Source organism: Urocitellus parryii, chromosome 9 (assembly GCF_045843805.1).
Source record: "Urocitellus parryii isolate mUroPar1 chromosome 9, mUroPar1.hap1, whole genome shotgun sequence".
Classification (NCBI taxonomy): Eukaryota; Metazoa; Chordata; class Mammalia; order Rodentia; family Sciuridae; genus Urocitellus; species Urocitellus parryii.
In genome coordinates, this window is record NC_135539.1 from 91,997,307 (window position 1) to 92,018,976 (window position 21,670).

Sequence of the window (21,670 nt, forward strand, 5' to 3'; positions counted from 1 at the left end):
TTTTCAGGGATAACTCGGGTGATACAGATTTTACCTTTCACTTTATATCCCTCGTGGTTCATTAAATGTAACTCCATGATTCACGGAGCTCAATGCTGCTCTGATTAGCAAGGAGCATTCTGGACCAAAGGAATTAGTTGAGGAGTTTAAGGAACTGATTCCATCAAGTCCAACCAAGGCTACAAGACATACACAGGAATTCCATTTGAGAAATATGGAGCAGAAATAAAAGTTATTGTGTCCATTTACTCATGTCACGCACTTGTTCATTTGAAAATATTTATTAGGCCCCTACAGTATACAAGGCACTGGGACCACAGCAAATGATTTCCACTCTTGGCAACTTACAATATAACAGCGATACAGATATTAAACACTCAAGTGCAATGCCTGGTCACATGGGCATACCAGCCAAAGAAGGATGGGAAAGAAGGGACCTGGAGAGGAAGAAGGACCCTCAAGGACTGTAGTAAAGTCTTCCTGGACAGAGTGGGTGTCTCCCGTTCTCTCCTTACCGTACTCACCCACTCACCTGTACTCATCCGTTTCCCTGTTTCCCCATACTCCATCCTTTCAAGGTCTGAACCATTCACAACGCTCTGCCATTCACTGTGTTGATGTAGAGATTGCCTGACACAAATCATGATAAACTACTGAGCCAAATGCAAGACTCTGAATCCAAAGCTAATTGTTATCTTTAATGATAACTAATCATCATATCACAAGTCACTTTGTTACCAGAAAGAAAACAGCCAAAGGAGGAGGGCTTTGGGTTAGTCTGGGCCAGTGCACAGAAAGCCCAAGATGCCCTTGGGCACCCGGAGTGCTGCGTAATTACTCAAGGATAGCTTGATTTAGGCACAATTAGGCATTCGAAGGGATGGAGCATACAAATGAGTTATGGCTTAATTCATTTAGAAACTGTCTTGAACATTAATAGAGCTTCAATCAGATTATCCAACCATAAATTCTCACCTGTTTTACCACTGGTTCAGGCTCAATTGAGCATTAATAGATTTTTTTTGGTCCATGCAAATGAGGTGATAATTCATTCTGTGTGTAATTGAACACTTTTCAGATAGTTATACTTGAGGAGCAGTTAAGTTGTACCAATGTACAACTATGTACAACAATGTCTAATGTACCTAGGAACTCTAAAATAGAGCTGGATTTCATTTCAATATAATAAAGAGACATCCAGAGAAATAAAGATCGTTATAGTAAATTTATTACTAGATCAAGGAATACTAGACTTTAAGAGACTTGCAAATATTCAGCCTTTAAGGGCAATGACCGTAGTTACATTTTTGCTTGTCTTTCACATCCTTGCCTCTCCTAGTCCTTACCAGTGAGATCAAGTGAATCCGTGTCCAGGTTTGGGGCCTCCCATTTATAAGCATACATTTCCTAGCTTTGTGTCCTGACATGCCAGTTTTTCTAAGGGTTAATGTGTCAGCTCTTTAAAAACCAAGTCAGCATTTTCCTTCAAACCATTTATCAAGGTTTATTTCTCCCAGTAGACCTTGCCGTATCTGAGCCCAACACCAACATCCCATGTTAGGGACTAATTGCAGTTGTCATTTGCACTATAGGGTATTCTCATGTTGTTTCCTGAACAAAATTCACTGTTCCTTTTCATAATGGCACATGCTACATCCAGTTTCCTTTTGAGGATTCTGGTTTTTGTTTTTTGTTTTTTGTTTTTTGTTTTTTTAGATTGCTTTTTAACTGCTTTATTAATTTTACATGTTTCCATGCAAATGAGTAAAACTCTACTGCTGACAGAAACTTAGATGGGGCAAAGGCAATCTTGAATCAGAAGCTGGAAACGCAAGACCCAACTCGACACACAGAAATAACATAAGGTTCACAGCAAATGGATCAGTAAAGACACATCAGGAAACTACAAGGAAAAGGAAAACAGTGGGAATCACAGTATTAAGCACATGGAAAATGGCAGAAGTCAAGGCATAAGGCACAATTTATCTTGATGATCTTAATGATTAGAGTTTCCCCATAAAAATTCGGGGACAATTTCTCAACTGCAGCTACCTAAGTTTTCTCTTGATTTCTCTCATCTCCTCCATGAACATTTCCATATCATCTCCATCTCCACCCATTCCATCATCCATCTGCCTATTGGGTATGGCCATCAAAAATTAGGGGCAAGTCAGCAGACCTGTCCCTGCAAGTCAGCAGGCTGGTGGCCTTCACCTCCTCCAAAAAGGTGGTCTTTCTCCATTCTGCCTGGATGCTCCATTTCTTGGTTTTCCAGGGCCTATCCTTGCAGTCTCCTGCTCCTCCGGATTCTCTCTGCCAGGTGCAGGGGTGCAACACTGCCCCCACAGCAGATCTGCACTTTCTATGGTCGGATGCCAGCCCCCTGGGCACAGGGCCATGGGGAGCTGGTAGCGAGATGCTAGTGGCCACTGCACCCTTGGCTGCATTGCTCTGCAGCTCCTGAGGATTCTTTTCCGTAAAGGCAGTGATTTTAAATTCATCTGTTCTCCACACAGCTGCCAGAATGCCCCAGAATGTATCCAGTGTGCCCCCTCTCTTAAACCTGAACCGCTTCCTGTTAAAACCTTTTCTGACCTATGACATGCTTTCTCATTTGGGTCACACTCACCTTTCTGGTCATAGAAACCATGGAGAGATTACTGTACACCCCTCACCTGCTCATCCCCCTGTGCTTCGATGATGTTATTTCTTCTACTTTCAATGGCTTTGTTCATTCACTCATTCATTCATTCACTTATTCATCAAGAGGTCAATAAATAATTATACAAAAGCATATTAAGGGCTGTGATATGATAGAGCATTTGCCTTGGATGTGTGAGTAGGCCCTGCAACACACAAACACACACACACACACACACACACACACACACACACACAGTATATTCTTTCTCCATGAGTGAGTTTCTGTTTATTTCTTTCAGGTTTTAATTATGAAATATATCCTATGTACATCTGACCAGTCTACAGAATAACAAATACCACTTAGATTAAGAAATAGGACATTTCAATGCCCTATAAGGCTCTCAGGTACTCTTGGGTGATTCTCTCCCTCTCCTGCCTATCCCAAAGATTACCACTGTGCTGAATTTTGTGGTTGTAATCCCCTTGCTTACCCTTTTACCACCTAAATATGTGTCCCTAAAAATAGACTTAGTTTTGTTTGCTTTTGAACTTTGTGTAAATGGAATTGTACTCTCTTGTTGGCCTTTTTATACAGCATTTCATTTTGATGTGCATGGTTATAGGTCATTCATTCTCATGACCATATGATTTTCCCATTCAGGGGATATCACAAATATTTTGTTATTCTATTTATGAATTTCTAAGAGATTCTTTAAAACCAGTTGGTGAATTTTATCCAACCCATTTCTGCACCTAATGAGATGATCATGGGGTTTTCCTCCTTTTATCGTTTAATATGGTAGACTATTATTAATCATTAAATTAATTTTCTTTTTTTTAGCATTTTCCATCCAAATTTATTTTTGTCATTACATAGTTTTTTTTAATTGGTTGTTCAAAACATTACATAACTCATGACATATCATCTTTCATACATTTGATTCAAGTGGGTTATGAACTCCCATTTTTACCCCAAATACAAATTGCAGAATCACATCGGTTACACATCCACATTTTTCCATAATGCCATATTAGTGACCGTTGTATTCTGCTACCTTTCCTAATTAAATTAATTTTCTAATACTAAACAACCTTTCATTCCTTTATGCTTATTCTTTAGGCTTATCTTAAATATATCTCCTCCACAAAGCCTTCTCTGATATTCTTCCTCCCTCTCAATTTGTGGCTCCAGAAAAATTGTTTCTATCCTCTAACAGCTATGACATTCTATAAGTATTTTGTTACAGGAACTTATATGATAGGGGTTACAGTTATATAAACAAATAACTATAAGAACATCATGATAATGGTAAAGTCTTTTTCTTTGGGTTTCTTATTCTTTTTCATGAATTTGAATTGAGCCTATTTGCTCTGAACTCTACATCTTTTGTAACAAATGAGTCAGAAAACTGCCTTCAACATTTTGGGAACCTGCCCTACTTCCAGGAGGACACTTTTGTGCCACTAGACTTGCTTGGTGGCACTCAGAGCTCCATTCTATACTAGTATAAACTACATATTTTTGTGGTTAAATCAGCTATGTAGGATATGGAGAGGCATTGAACTATAACCCTACTTTCTGAACCTGATATATTCACTCTGCAGGTTGTTTTGACAAATTCACCAAGCATCAACAAAATGAACCTTTATAAGTTGATTTATCTCAGGTATCTGTTATAGCAATAGAAAGCTGACCAACAGAGGCAGGTACAGGGCAGCCTAGGGTTAATTGACCCCACTATTAAGGCAATATCTTTCTAAGGCCTCAATATCTTTCTAGATGCCCCATGTATTAGCAAGTCTTCTCACTCTTTCTGCTTGAACACAAATTATCCCCAGTTCTTGCTACATCCAAGGATTGTCTGACTCTCCTTTCCTTTGGAGGCCTGGGTGATTGTCTCACATATGCAGATCAGTGCTCCACCAAAGAGCTCCAGAGTGCTTACTCTCCCTCTTGCTTTGCAGCTCTCTCCTTCCTGCTGTTTCAAGCTTAGCTGCTTTGGCATCCCCAAATTCTGACCATTGTCCCCTCTTCTCAGAGGACTCCTGTCTCTCTTTGGGTTCCTTTTCCTTTTCTGGAGGCCTGGAAACTCTGGGCAGTGAGTTGGACCACTTAACAGGGCTCTACTCATTGGCTTCTCTACTTTCCTCTATTGCCTGTTACCTGGTACCTAGTATTCATTTTTTCTTATACTTTGGTTTTCTGGTTGTTTAAGGTTGGAGGGTAAAGCCAGTTCCTGTTTTTAAAATACTGAAGCAGAATCAGCCATTCCTGGTCATATTGTTGTTGTTTATTTCTTTAAGCCTATTAATTTTCTTAAACATGTTGATTAACCCATTGTTGTTTGTCATTGTGTTTCTGTGTCTCTTCCTGCCAGCTGTTGTTTCTGATGTCTTTCTCCAGGTGTCTGGCTTCTTTGTGTGTTTATATTTTTCCTGGGGGCTGCTCATTTGCATTGGCATTTTATCTGTGAGACCTGGGATAAGGATGGTTTACTTACAGAGCATTCATATTTAGTTCTAATAGGTACCAATTGAGTAGACTCTAAATTATACCCTCAGCTTGGAAAATGTTGGACCACCCGGGTATTGAGAAGTAAGACAGCAAACCTGCCTGTGATTTAGACAGAGATTCCAGATTCTTGAACTTTCTTCCCCTTCTCAGCACTGTTTTTCAATACCTTCATATCTTCAGCATGTGCGGGGCAAAATTGTTGGAGAGGAGAATTTTTCTATAAAAACCCCCAAGTTGGATAGGCTTTGGGCTATCAAGCTAAGTTACTTGGTTTAGCAGATATGTTTGAGAATAGCAAACTTTACTATTTTACTTTTTGAGTTCCCAGTTTTATTTGCCATTTTGGGACTAAGAATTCTTTGCTTTTTCACAAGCTCAACAATGAATTTAATAGGATTTCAACAAATATCTTACCCACGATGTTTAATTGTATTGGCAAGGAAGTACAATGTTAATTGTACTTTCTAGTTATCTAGTCTATTTTTATTGTTAGTTTTCTATTTTCCTTTTTCTGCTATACTTTTCTTCTAAATGAAAAGTAAAGGAACTGTGTAACTTATTATCTAAACCAGTGCTCTTTTGAGAGTGAAAAGGACATTTAATATTATTTAATATCTTGAAATATTTTCTCACAAATCCATTAAGAGTGGTGAACTGAGCTGGGGTTGTGACTCAGTGGTAGAGCATTTGCCTCACATGTGTGTGGCACTGAGTTCAATTCTCAGCACTGCATATAAATAAATAAAATAAAGTCCATTAACAGCTAAAAAATAAGTTTAAAAAAGATTATTTTTTTAAAAAAGAGTGGTGAACCAACAAAATATTCTATTAAAAATTATTTTCAAGAGGCTGGAGTTATGGATCAGCGGTAGAGTGCTCACCTCGCACATGCAAGGCCCTGGGTTCAATCCTCAGCATCACATAAAAATAAATAAATAAAATAAAGTTATTGTGTCCAATACAACTACAGAAAATAAATATTTTTAAAAATTACTTTCAAACATAAAACACTTTCTTCCAAAAAATCTGTGCACATTAAAGAATAAAGTTAAAACTTTCTTATATTGTTAATCTGAACATTATAATAAACTGATCATTTTTATGTATTTTAATTGTTGTCTTCATCATATCTGGTTCTAACACTTTTAAAGTTTGAATCTTAAATGTTCCCCAAAGGCTCATGTGGTAAAAGCTTGGTACTCAGCCTGTGTTGCTGTTGAGAGGCAGTAGAACCTTTAGTAGGTGGGGCCTAGAGGGAGGAAGTTAGGTCATTGGCACATACCCCTCAAGGGGATTGAGGGACGGCAGTCAAGTCAATTTCTCTCTCTGTGCTTCTGAGGTGAGTAGGTTTCCTCTACCATGTCCTCTTGCCATGATGTTCTGCCTTGCCATAGGCCCAAAAGTAACACAACCAACTGATCATGAACTGGAACCTCTGAAATCACAAGCCCAAATAAACCTTTTCTCCCTTTAAGTTGATTACCTCATGTATTTTGTTTCAGTGATAGAAATCTTTAAATACCTTGTCAGTGGTATTTTTCTTAAAACGTTTTGATTTCTAGTATTAAAGCCATTTAATACTAGAAATCAAAACGTTTTTCATGTACTCTAGCTGTCTTCCTTTATATTAATGTATATGTATTAATGTAAAAAAAAAACCTGTACATTTTGGTAACTGCAGCTTCCATTTCTCTTGTTAGATTATCACAGGGCACATAAATTCATAAATGTGCCCTCCAACTCATTGCAAGTTCATTTAAGTGGGGTAAGTTTCTCAAGTTAGTAAGAATATTATAGGCTAAAGTTTTGAAGGATCATCCCACATATCAATTTCTAAAACAAAATTACAGAATTTCACATTTTAGTCCTTTAAGTGTTTGAGCTCTTGTCATCTATATCTGATTCCTCCTGTATGCTAGCTTTGTTTTTAATAGTTGCAATTCATAACCAGCTTCAAAGCCTAATGGTTTTCTATTTCATTTGTTCAACACTTAGTTATGGATCACAAGTTATTTTGAATGGAATTCAATCAAAATTTAGATGACTTGTTTCCAACACCCCAACATTTTTTTGTACAACATTTAGATTAATTTACAAAATGTGTTTTGTAAGTTAAATGCTATCTAAGCTTATCAATTTCTCGTCATGAAAGCTAATCCTTTAAAATCTCTAATACAACTGAATCCAGCATAGAGAGATAACTGCACACTCCCCAAATGAAGTGGTAGATTTTAAAGTTCAACCTCAGCTTCATCAGAAGATTTTTGTAGTTCAGTTATATTCAAACTCAAGTTCTGTAAATTGACCACCACAGCTTGTATTTCTCTGGGTAGAAATAGAACTACATTTGAGCACAGTTACAAATTATATGTATATGTCAATTATAAAGTGCATTTCAGCATAAGAAGTTTCTCAATTTAGTAGAAACATTATGTCTTAACATGTGAACTATGTTCACTGCATACGCCTCACATATTTCTAGTCAAGACCATAGAAGTATAAAGTGAAGTTCTAGCCAACTTTTCCCATCTCATTTTTTAAAATATCTTTATTTTTATTTATTTATTTTTTTAAATGTGATGCTGAGGATCGAACCCAGGGCCTCACACATGCGAGGCAAGCGCTCTACCGCTGAGCCACAACCCAGCCTTCCCATCTCATTTTAATAAAAGTTTTAATAATGGTACTTTTTCTTTTTTTAAATGAGAAATCCAGAACTGGGATGTGGCTCAATGGTAGAGTGCTTGCCTAGCATACGCAAGGCCCAGGGTTCAATTAAAACAAAAAAAAAAGTAAAAAAGAGAGCGAGGAGAAATTCAGGACAATATAAGTCAAATGGACTACAGGATAATAGGCATAAACTGGGGCTTCTGTGCAAATCAGGACATAGAGTCAGCCTAATTAAAGCCCTGGTGTGAAGGTCATGTCTCATGTGTGTTTGTAACTGTGTTTGTAATTTCAGGGCAAGCATGGGCCTACCTGTATCCTATGTTCTTCATACATGTATGTTGAACAAATAGCTCCCAATAACATGTCTGCAAAAGCCTCTCTGTGTGTCACTGTAAAGGATTGAGAATGGAGCAGTGTTGGGCTCTGTAACAAGACCCTCCAAAATCCCAACACACAGGTCGCTGCTTTCCCTGCTTAGTCTTAACTGCAAGCAGAAATGATGCTTAGTGCTCATTCTAGAACATCTAGTCTACATGCCAAAGGTATTTGGCTGTACCGACTGGCTTTATTAGCCCTTTTAAGCCAAACACACTTTTAGGACCAAACGATATTCCTCTGAGTACTTTGACATTACCTGTGTAGTATCAATATAAAGAGAGCCCAGGGATCATGATAGTGATCCAACTGACAGATGGGCCTGACTTGACTTGGCCAGTCTTGGCCTCAAATTGTTGACATGAATGGTGCTGGTGGTTCCTTTTTGAGGAACAATGTTGTACACACTTCTCAAGAGGGGAATGATGGTAGTCTTTGTGTAAATCTCTCTTGGGAGCTGCTCTTGAAGACTATGAGCTCTGCATATTCAAGTAGGCCATGACTTATCGTCTAGAATGCTCTGGGAGGCTGAAATAATCTGTTTGTCATTACATAGGGGAGACTGTGAGCTTGTGCTATCCTTGTGGCATCTGCTTTGGTGTTTTTCTAACAAAGGCTCCCATGAAGACAAAGAAAATGTAAAGTCTTAGAAGATGTGGAGTTAAGAAGCTAGGGGAGACTTCTTTGATGGGGAGCTTTAACCAACTATTTATTAGATATGGGAAGGGAACTATGAAAAACACTTTGCTAGGTTCTGGGTATACACAAAGAAATGACCTCTGCCCATATCTTGCAAGGGTACTGAAGATGTGACTCAGAGGTAGAATACTTGGCTATCTAGCATGTATGAGACCCTCATTTGATCTCTAGCACTGCAAAAAATAAATAAATAAAATTCTTAAAGGTGTAATTGATTAGACCTTGAAATCAAACCACACTTATTATAAGAAATGAATAACTTTAGTTGGCAGGGAGGGGGAATGAATCCAAGACCTCACAGATGCTAGGCAAATACTCTACCACTGAATTGCATCCTCAGCCCAGAAATGGATTTGTTATTGAAATTAAAAGACATAAAAATCATGCAACAACAACCTCTCTCATTTCCAAACAAAACAACACTGGAAAACTAATATTTCTTAATTTTTTTAAAAAAGAAACCTATCATTCCTTAATGTCATTCCCCATTAATATTCCATAGACTTTTCCTTAAGTTATTAAACATATGAATCGTGGGGCTGGGATTGTGGCTCAGCGGTAGATCGCTTGTCTAGCATGTGTGAGGCCCTGGGTTTGATCCTCAGCACCACATAAAAATAAAATAAATGCAATAAAGATATTGTGTCCAATTACTACTAAAAAATAAAAATAAAATCATGAATCGAGGCCTTTGTGCAACATCATTCCTCAGACTTGCATCAGTTATGGAAACCATTCTTAGACTCACTCTTTTTAATCCTTCCAATTACTGAGACCTGTTCTTTGTACCAAGCACCAATCCAGTTGGTACATTTTGTGAGGACTGTGGGATCATGTTTCTTTAAACCATACATGACACTCGAATATATTCTAACAGAGTTGCCCCCATGTCCCTCTTAAAAATAAGTTGTTCTGATTTCAAAAGGAATTTATGCCTGGGAACACCATGGCCCACATGCTTAACAACAGTGTTCAGGGCTTCCCAGCTGCTAACTGGTGAGTGGCCTGCAGGTAATAAAGGCCATATTGGATAAGTATATTTAATACAAAATAGACAATGTTTAGTCACACTTCTTGGCAGGCTTATCACAAGAAAATCAAATATTGGAAAGATTTTGAACCACAGATGCCAAAAAATTATTAGTTAAAATCTAAGACTGGCACAGTGTTATCTAAAAATGAAAAAGCACTTATACATCAAAGGACATTATCTAGAAACTGGAAACAATCCACAGAATGAACGTATTTGCAAATGACCTATCTACTCTAGGATTAATATTCAGAATCTGTAAAGTACTTCTAAGATAGAACAAGAGCAAATCCAATTCAAACATGGACAAAGGACTTGAATAGATGTTTCTCTAAAGAAGTTATACAGATGACCAATAAGCACATGAAAAGATGCTTAACATGGTTGTCATTAGTGAAGTGCAAACTAAATGACAATAAGATGACACTTCATATCGACTAAGATGCCTGTTCTCAAAACAACAAAAAGTAAGCTTTGGCAAGGATTTGGAAAAATTTGAACCACTGGTGGGAATGTAAAAATGGTGTAGCCAGTGTGGAAAAGTTTGACAGTTCCTCAAAAGTTAAACAGAATTGTCATATGATCCCTCCACTCCACTCCTAGATATAAACCCCCCAAAAACCGAAATTCAGGGCACAAACGGATACCTGTACATTAATGTTCAGAGTAGCATTATTCATCGTAGTCAAGAGGTGGAAACAACCCAAGTGTCCATCAACAGATGAATAGAAAACAATATAGGGAATATCCACAATGAAGCCTGGTTTGTTATGCAAATTGTAAGGCACCAATGAAAATGATTTTAATAAAAAATAAAAATATGAAATAAACAAATTTTAATGTGGTGTATCTATACAATGGAATATTATTCAGCAAAAAGGAGCAAAATTCTGATCTATGCCACAAAATGTATGAACCTTGAAAACACGTTATGTGAAATAAACCAGATGCAAAAGGACAAATATTATATAATTCCCTTTAAACAGGCTACCTATGAGAAGGTAAATTCATAGAGACATAAAATAGAATAGTGGTTATCATGGGGAGGGGAAGAGGGGGATGTGGAGTGATTGTTTCATGGGTAGAATTTCAGTTTGGGAAGATGAAGAAGTTATGGTGATGGGTAGAGGTGATAGTTGCACAACAATGAATGTACTTAATGCCACACATTATACACTTAAAGATTAGATATATATGACAGTAGAATGTATTCTGGCATTATATATTATATACATACATGGAGCAATAATAATAATACATACATACATGGAGTATAACTGGTTCTAATTAGGATTCCATTCTTGTGTTGTACATGATGTGGAGTTACACTGGTCGTGTATTCATATACAAATGTAGGAAAGTTATGTTTGAATCATTCTATTGTCTTTCATATACGAACATGCTCCCTCCCTTCCCTCCCTTCCCTTCATTCCCATTTGTCTAATCCAATGAACTCGTATTCTTCTCTGCCCCCTCCCCCCTTATTGTGTGTTAGCAACCACATACCAGAGAGAACATTCGGCCTTTGGTTTTCAGGGACTGGCTTATTCACTTAGTATGATAGTCTTCAGTTCCATCCATTTACCAGAAAATGCCATAATTTCATTCTTCTTTATGGCTGAGTAATATTGCATCATGTGTACATACACCATATTTTCTTTGTCCATTCATCTGTTTTAGGGCACCTTGGTTGATTCCATAGCACACATTGTACATTTAAAAAATCATTAAAACAGCCAGGCATGGAGGTACATGTCTATAATCCCAGCTATTCCAGAACCTAAAGTGGGAGGGTGGCAAGCTCACCCACCAGCTTGGGCAACTCAGCGAGACCTTATATCAAAATAAAAAAGGGCTGGGATGTAACTCAATGGCAGAGTGCCCCAGGAGTCAATCTTTAGTAATACACACACACACACACCAAAAAAAAAAAAAAAAAAGTAAATTTTTTGTAATGTTTATTTACCAAAAAAAAAAAAAAAAATTAATGAAAAGGCAGGAGATTTCCAAGGACAGAAGTCTTTGGGAGTTACTAGTACTGTCAGACTCCCCCCAACTGCTTTTTCCTTGAATAATTAGTAGGTTTTCATAAATTTGAGCTGAACATTGAACAATTCCTGTTTTAGTCAGCTGTTTTGCTGCTGTGACTAAAGGACCCAACCAGAACAATTGTAAAGGGGGAAAAGTTTGTTTGTGGGCTCACGGTTTCAGAAGTTTCAGTCCATAGAAGGCCGGCTCTTCTCCTCAGAGCTAAAGGTGAGGCATGAAGGGGTGGCCGAAGCGAGTAACAGAGGGAAGCAGCTCACATGATGATCAGCAAGCAGAGAGAGACTCCACTCCCCAGATACAAAATATATATCCCAAAGCCACACCCCCAATGCCCCACCTCCTTCAGCCACACCCTACCTGCCTTCAGTCTCCACTCAGTTAATCCCATCAGGAGATTCATCCACTGTTGAGTTAAGGCTTTCATAGCAGGATTGTTTCTTCTCTGAATCTTCTTGCTTTGCCTCACACGTGAGCTTTTGGAGAACACCTTACGTCCAAACCATAATAATTTCCATTGATAGAAATGAAAGGAAACAGCTTTCCAGGCTGAAAAGCTGGGATGAACATGGTGGCAGAAGAGACACCAGAGTTCAGAGCCTGTTTAAGGAATCATGAGTAGAGCCATCCAGAGTTTGCAGGAAAGGGAGGGATGCACAGGGAGGCATCTTCCTCCTCCTCATTGGGCAATCCAGTTCTAGCCCCAGGTCCAAAGCTGCCACATCATCTTTACTGCCATTCTTTATACTACAAAGGGGGCTGATTGTCAGTCAATGAAGTAACAAATGCATTATATCCAAAGTCATGCCAGGTCTGCAACCCACTGTGCAAGCATTCAGGGACCCTATCTCAGTGAATACTGGTCTTTGTGGCAGCAGTATTTCATTGGTCATCTCTTGGAACCATTTTCAGGATCCCCAACTGAGCACTGGAAAGGCTGTTAGTCAGAAGCAGGAGGTAGACGTGGCAGGACAGGGATCATCTTGACCTTAACTATCAGAATCCTGCCATAAGCTCCATGCTACTCCCTTAATAGCCATTGCATAGGGAGAGAGATGTGAGCATGAGGTCAGAGGCAAGAACACACTCCATCATCTCATCCATCCTCCCAAACCACGCTGAATCCTTCCCGGCAGGGTGATATTACTGTGCCACTATCCTTGCTTGTGTAATGAGCCAGTGTATGTCATGTCTCTTGGAAGGTCATCCTACAGCACTGGCAGTGCCCGTGGACATGCAGCCTGATTGAGCAGAGAGATGACAGACACCTCGCTGCCTTTCATAGGCACAAGATCAGAACCCAGCCAAGTGAATGCAAATGAAACGTCAGCTCGGGGCTCATATTTGCATAGTCTCTATTTATTTTGATAGAAAGAAAGCATGGAATTAACTAAATCAACTCTGGAGACTGAAAAAGCCATAATTACAATCCAATGTACTCATCAAGCCTAGACCCTTTTCCTAATTCTATTTAACCCTTCTTAGCCTTTTCCAGGGAATATGACAGGAGAGCCACTCACCTGGGTTTTCAGATCTGGAAAATAAAAAGAACCACAATTTACCCCAACACCCAGGATGCTCTGTCATCTTCAGGTTTTGCTTAGAGAGTTGGTGAAAAAAAAAATAGATGAAACCCTCCCGATATTCCCCTGCCTTTTTGGGTAAACATTTTTTTCTGAAAGAACTCTAAATACACTTGCAGATTTTCAAAATCCACTTTCTATACAGTTCTACTGTCTACCCTGAAGGAAGATCACAGATGGAGGTATGGAAAGAGGCACCATCAAAATGTCAAATCAAACCTAAACTTCATCTATGTTTTTTTTTCTTTTTAATCTGAAACAAACATTGAAAGTCATTGAAAAGCATAGGAATGTTCTGAAAGTGAAAGTTTGTCACTAAGGAGACATAGGAGGTTGGAGGATGGGGTAGCGGCAAAGTAGTGGGAAGGATTCGAGAGATGGCACCAGGCAAGAAGCAGATTTCATCTGGAATTCTATCAAGAATTCCATTTGCAGCCTTCATTTTCTTTCTTCTTGAGAATTCTGTAAAAATTCACAGGGAGGGACAGGTGAGCAGAATCAGAGAGAGAGACTCTGTGTTGCCGTGACAACATGACTCTGGTCTCCATCTCTATCCCTGATCAGTACCTAACTCCTTTTTGGATTACTGCAGAGATCTCTCACTCTAGGATGAGCATATGCTCCTGAACCTGAGGATGATATAAAATTGCAGGAAAGCGAAGTTTCTAAATAGTACAGTGATCTCGTCTTTACTTGAAAGATGTGTAATGGTCATAATGAAACATGATTGAGATATTTCCTTATTCCTCTCCCAGAAAGGCTGTCATAAACCACTGCCAAAGCCCTGTGCAGTGTGAGTGACAAGAGTATAGAAATGTCTGTTGTAAAACATTGATCATTAAAGATAATGGCTTGTGTTGAATAGACTTTAAAAAGGAAGTGAAACTTCAGCTAATGTTAGAGTAGTATTTACACTCTACATTGCAATAATGATATAAACATTTTCTTACTCCTAATCTGGTTTTGCAGGTGGATTAAACAACACACTTGCATCTATTACAGAGCAGGTTTACACATTCAGTAAGTGCAGAGGGTCTTGTTATTGAATCACTAAGCACACCTTTATATCATCTTGAATTTCATTAGCTTATGCAATTTCTGGCAACCTGTTGGTTCCAAGGAAATATATGGACCTATTATTTTCTGTTTTTCTCTAGGGTCTACTAATTTGCCTTCTTAGTTCTCTCTTTTTTTGTGGTTTAGAGGGGTGCTTTCCTTCAAAGTGATGACATTCCTAGTTTCTGATTATGCTAAATTGGATAAAAATAAATCTAGAATAATTTCCCTTCTGTCCTAGGGCTGATAAGTCATAAATATTGTCTGAGTTACTATAAGGAAAGGTCAAAATAAAAGCATATCTCCTATCATTGAAATTATTAGGATTTTTTTAATACTTACCACCTCCCAGAGTAGCCTGTATAATATTTTGGAATATCCTTAATTTTTAGAAAGCTCTTCCTTATACTGAACTCCATTGTTGAGGTATGGCTGATTCTGGGTAGCTATTTTTAACAAGACCCTAAGATGCTGGGTGCAGTGGAACATGCCTGTAGTCCCAGCAGATAGAGAGGCCCAGGCAGGAGGATCACAGTTCAAAGCCAGCTCCAGCAAATGGGTGAGGCTCTGAGCAACTTAGTGAAACCCTGTTTCAAAATAAAATAAGGGCTGGGAAAAGTACCCCCCAAGTTAAACTATTCCAGCAGAAAGAAGATCACCTGTTTTTATTAGGAAATGCAGTGACCCCCCTCCCAAGAAAGTTTCTCAACTCTAATTGCTCTATGGTTCTAAAAATATTTTTCAATCTTGACGCAGAATTGTATCCTAGAATTAGTAGGCTATTTATATCATAATTCTGATTATGTGAATTACCTTTAAATTTTCTGGTGTCATACCTGAGTGCCATGACCTTGGAATGACTGTACATTTCCTGAGCAGAACTTAGATTTACAATATTTGGAGTAAATCAGATTCTACTAATCCTGCATGGTCATCACTGAGATGATGTTTTTCCTGGCTCTAGATAAGAAGGAATGAGTTGTTAAATAAGTGAATAATGTTAAATGTTTTCATGGAACATATGTAATTGATGTAAGTGAACTATGTTTCATAACCATGTTAGTCATCACAAGTGAGTCTTGTTAAATGAGATCAAAGCAGATTGGTTAGGATTTTAACATGAAACCTTCTGTTAGTTATAAATTCAAGTTACATCATATACTTTTCTTATTGAGACTATTTACTGTTAACAGCTGGCCTTTCTCAAGTAGGCTGAATTATTGTGAATTTTATCTTATTCAGATAAATGGGATGCTGATCCTAGCATCAAATGGGTTCCCAAGGTCCAAATTTTATGTAGACTTTATCACACTATGAGTACAGTGGTAAACCTATTTAAGTTTAACTCTGAATTTCATTGGCTTCAACTTATACCTGGAATATAAAACTTCCAGCTTATATAAACTCTATCCATCCTGATATTCTCTGAAGTCCCTCAGAGAGTTGTCATGAATGCTCATCAAGACTCACTTTCCCTTGCTATAACAAAATACCTGGAATAGCCAACTTATAAAAATAAAAGGTTTATTTTGGTTCACAGGTCTGTAGTTTCCAGAACATGATTGAGTGGCTTGTTGCTTTGGGTCTATGGTAAGGCAGTGTATCACGGCAGGAGCACAGGACAGAGAAAAACTGCTAACTTCATGAGCCAGGGAGCAAAGAAAGGAAGAGTCCAAAAGTCCCTTTAACACCTCCAATAACCTAAGGACTTCCCATTAAGTCCTAACCACCTCCTAATAGTGCAACCCTGGGCACCAAGTCTTTAACACATAGACTTTTGGGAGACATTGAAGATCCAAATTATGGTGGGCTGGAGTTGTGGCTCAGTGGTAAAGTGCTTGCCTAGCATGCATGAGGCATTGGGCACTCAGCACTGCATATAAATAAATAAATTAACTGATTAATTAAAGGCCATCGACAACTAAAAAAATTTTTTGTTTTTAAATATCCAAATTATGGTACTTATTATGTTCCTAGTTCTGCTGGGAATAGTTACTGCTTCACCAAGAGTAGCAGGCCTTGTTGGACTTCATTGCTTCTTTCCTGCTCTTCATTGGACACTGCCACCAACGCTCTAGAGCCCTCCTGGTGTCTGCCCTAGATAACCAGGATGGAATGAGGAAGACTTCATTTCTCCCATATGTTATCCTATATCACAGGTATCCCCAAAATGGCGCTCATACCTCCGTTTCTATGGTAGTTAGCTGGGTGTGGTGAGACACACCTCTAACCCCAACTACTCAGGAGGCTGAGGCAGAAGGATCACAAGTTTGAGGCCAGCCTGAGCAATTTAATGCAACCGTCTCTCAAAAGATTTAAAGGGATTAGGAATGTAGCTTCATGGTAGAGTGTCACTGGGTTCAATCCCCAGTACCCCCCCCTCCAAAAAAAGTACCCAAAGAAACAACCAAAAACCCAAATTCTGGTGTTTAATAAAAGAACACAATGAAAGGTTAGATTAACTTCCTCCACTCTTAGTGTTAAAATTGGGTGGTCTTAGGATAAGCAAGATAAGAACTCATAACAGGTGGTGTATTAATTGGACCCAAAGGCTGGTCCTCCAGCCTGAGTGGGTGGTTCTCTATGGGTCCTCTCCAAAACTCCCTGAATGCCAGTGCTTCACAGACACCTCTAACATACATACTGGATTCAGGGAGCTATTTTTGATGGTACTTCATTATACAAGCCATAGTCCCCGTCGGTGGAAGACCTCAAGACTGTACTTCTCTATCCAAGATGTCAGTGTCATGCATTCTCCCTTCCAGCATCTTGAAGAAGAGACCTGCTATGCCATTTGTATCTGAAACTGAGCATCAAGAATTTTAACTTCTTTAATATTTCAAAAATGCCATTAGGACAGGTCAGCCTGTATCAAGCTTCTGGCACTTTTCTAGTACCCCCAAACCAGATCATTTGTGTCCTGAAATATTGGCAGTGGCATCCTGAGGGAAACATTGCTGAGACAAAACTGCTTCTGCAGAGCACGAGCCTTCCCAGAGTGAAGGCATGTATCTTCCTCCAAAGGTACGAATGTCCATGAATATGGGGATCATCAAGTCCCTTACAGGTGAACTCAAGGGAGTGATTACTTCCCTGTGTCTGCGTGTGTTTCAGTCTGTCACAACTCAACACTCTCACAAAGAAATCTTGGGACCTGGAAGTTGTAGTCACAATTGCCCTCACTCAGTGGAGCCAGTGACTCTCCTTGGAAAACAGTCTCTTATAAGTGGTAAAGAACCACAGAAGTGCTGCCCACCTTGGCCAGGAGTGTTGGGCCATGGAGGCTTAACATCTTGGGATTCTGGTCCCTGGCATTTTGGGTTGGCCTCAGAGGGTCATTGCTGACCTTTCAGGAGACAAATAAAAAAGGATTTTTACAGACCAATAAGATGTAAGCAGGAAGGAGGCAGTTGTCGGGGGACAGAGTGTGTGGGGTACCACTGAGTAGCCAAATACACTTCAAGGTCATTATTTTATCCCCCCTTTCTACCTTCTTTTTCTTTTCATTCTCTCTTCTCTTGGTCTCCTCCTGTCTCCTCCTGGTTGTTAGCAGGTAGATCCAGTGACTTTCGAGATAGAACTCTCGGAGCTGAATGACACCTGCCAGCTCTGTCCCAGGGTCTCACGCTCGCTGTCTGAAGCTCTAAAACAGGTCCTGTGGTTTACAGGTGAAGTAGGTACAACTGGAATTGTTACTGGAATATAGTATTCCTACAGAGTTCTATCTTAAGAGAATGAGGGACACAAGTATTTTCTTGGCATTTAAACATTAGTTGTTATCTTGACTAAATATCAAGCATACATAAGAATTTTTTGTTATGAGGGTAGGAATGAGATGGACATCATTACCCTAAGTAGATATATGATTGCATGAATGGTGTGTCTCTACACCAAGTACAGAGAATTGAAATGTTGTACTCCATTTGTGTATGATGAATTGAAATGCATTCTGCTGTCACATACAACTAAGTCAAACAAATTTTAAAAAATAAATATAAAGAATAAAATAAAATTTATGGAAAGCATAAAAAATTTAGAAAAGAATTTTGTGTGTGTAGTTTCCATTCTTGAATATTGATGGCATATTGCTTAAAATCTTTTTCTAACAACAAAACCCACTGTCCCCTTTTTTAAAAAGAGAGAGAGATATATGCTAGGTTCACATATGTGATTTGTATAGCTCTTTCTTGCTGCCTGTGGGAATCTCTCTTTTACAATTTATTCTGGAGCATAATTGGTTTTCTGGATTAATTAGGCTCCTTTTTCTCAACATTCTAAGAAGTGATAAATGTGAAGAGGCACAGACATCTTGCTTTCTTCTGTGACGTCGTGTTTGTACTGAAGGAGATGCATTTTCTTATGAAATTACCTGGCCAGTCTTGCATGTGATGTGAACATCTTGCTCCTGGGCAGCCAGGTGCCCCCTCCTGAGGTGCACCTCCCCTGAGGATCAGAAAATAATGTGCTGATTCCAGACTGCCCTTTCAGAGAGGGGCTGAACTTTTTACAGTTGTGCTGGGGCTGTTTGGGGGAACTAAAGAGAGAGGAAGAGTGCGTGCCAGGTGCCTTCTGTGTAGGAGAATCCCAGCTGAGGAGACAAAGCTAGGCTACAGCAATGGCGCTCTGAGCATTCTCTAGCAGATTAGGGGTGGCCAGATACTGTGATGAGTGGGGATTCTGCTTAGCCTCAAGGTGTCCTGTCTTTATCATGTCTTGTTTTTCATTTGTTCCTCCTTTATTAGCTTTAAAATTCTTGATTATTTTAAAAATAAATGTTATTGTGCCTACTTTAGGTATACACAGTGGTATTATGAAATTAATAGTAAATAAACAAACATCAATGGTTATTACAGTGAAACAAATGAACATCCATCATCTCACAGTTACCCATTCTCCCCACCCCCACCCCCCATGGCAGGAGCAACTATAATCTACTCATTTAGCAAAACTCCTGAATGTAGCACACCATGTTTAACTGTGGTCCTCACATTGTTTACTAAATCTTTAGACCTGTTCATCCTACATATCTGCTACTTTATGTCCTTCTCTCACCCACTCATCTCACTTTCCTAGTAATCACTGTTCTTTCTGTATACCTTTGACTTTTTCTTTTTAGGTTCCATATATAAGCAATATTTTTATTTCTGTGTCTGGCTTATTTCACTTAGCATGATGTCCTCTGCTCCATCCATGTTGTAGCAAATGGTAGGATTGCCTCCTTTTTTTAAAGGCTGAGTAATATTACATTGTATAAAAGTACCACAGTTTTTTTTATTATTTTGTTGACAAGATACCTAAGTTGTTCCCACATCCTGAGTACTGCAAATAATGTTGCAACAGACATGGGCATGAGGATATCTTTACAGGTAGTAATTTAATTTGCTGGTATATACTCAAAAAAAAAAAAGAGATCCTGGGTCATATGGTAATTATTTTGATTTTTTTTAGGAACCCCATACTGTTTTCCACAATATTTGCATAGTCTATATTCCTACGAACAGTGTGGGAGGATTCCCTTTTCTCCATAGTCTTACAAACACTTGTTACCTCTTCCCTTTGCTAACAGCTATCAGACAGGTGTGAGATGGTAACACAGTAGCCTGTTAGCCATTTGTATGTCATCTTTGGAGAAATGTCTATTCATGTCCTTTGCCTTTTTTTTTTTTTTTTTTTGGTACCAGGGATTCAACCCAGGGATGCTTAACCACCAACCATATCCCTAGTTCTTTTTATGTTTTATTTTGAGACAGGGTCTCACTAAATGGCTGAGGCTGACTTTGAACTTGGACCCTCCAGCCTCAGCCTCCTGAGACACTGGGATTGCAGGTGTATACCACTGTACCCAGCTCTTTTACCCATTTTTTAATTGGGATATATGTTTTCTTGCTACTGAGTTGTATGAGTTCTTTATAAATTTGGGGTATTAACTCTTTATCAGATATTTGGTTTGTAAATGATTTTCCTAATCTATATGTTGCTTTTCATTTTGCTGATTGTTTCCTTTGCTGTGCAGAAGCTTTTTAGTTTAATGTAGTCCCATTAATTAATTTTTGTTTTTGCAACCTAAACTTTTGGTGTGGTATATTTAAAAAAAAAAAATCACTTCCAAGGCTAATGTCAAGGAGATTTTCCCCTATTTCTTTCTATAAATTTTATGATTTCAGGTGCTACATTTAGGTCTTCATCCTTTTCTATTTTTATGTATGGTATTAGTGCCCAGTTTCGTATTTTTAAATGTGGAAATCCAGGTTTTTCAGAACCATTTTCTATAGCTTTATTTTGTTTATTTAGTGTTATGTGGTGCTGGTAATCGAACCCGGTGCCTCACGCATGCTAGGCAAATGCTCTACCACTAAGCCACAACCCCAGCCCCGGGTCTATTTATTGAAGACATTATTCTCTTCCCCTTATTGTGTTCTCTTGATGTCTTTTCAAAAATTAATTAGTTGACCATATATGTTTGGATTTATTTCTGGGCTCTCTATTCTGTTCTGAAGTCTGTGTGTCTGTTCTTATGCCAGTACCATAGCATTTTGATTACTATGGCTTATTGTCTATAGAATTTTAAACCAGGAAGTGAAATACCTCCAACTTTGTTTTTCTTTCTCAGAATTGCTTTGACTATACAAAGTCTTTTGTGATCCCATAAAAATCATAATATTGGTTTTTTTCTACTTCAGTCAAGAGTAACATTGGAATATTGATAGAGATCAAATTGAATCTGTATATTGATTTAAGTAAGATGAGCATTTTAGCTGTATTCTTTGGATCCATGAATGTATTCTATGCTATATCTTTCCATTTAGTAGTCTTCTCTTCAGTTTCTTTTATTAGTGTTTTATAGTTTTGAGTATAGAGTATTTTTACCTCCTTGGTTATTATTTTTTTATTTCATTTGGGGGGAGGTCATTATTTGGGTACATAAATGCCACATAATTTGTATGTTGATTTTATATTCTGAAGCTTTATGGAATTCATTTAGTAGTTCCAAGAGTTTTTTGTTTTGTTTTGTTTTTTGGTGTAATCTTTCTTGTTTTCCACATGAGATTATGT

At 38.4% G+C, this 21,670-nt stretch overlaps 1 protein-coding gene and 1 pseudogene across 1 annotated transcript in view; one reads left to right on the forward strand and one right to left on the reverse strand.

Moving 5' to 3' along the window:
• Window positions 1–21,670, forward strand: part of Kif26b (kinesin family member 26B) — a 481,849-nt gene that overhangs the window by 427,360 nt on the left and 32,819 nt on the right. The window lies entirely within an intron of this gene.
• On the reverse strand, window positions 1,964–2,266 carry LOC113178594 (protein BEX3-like; annotated as a pseudogene).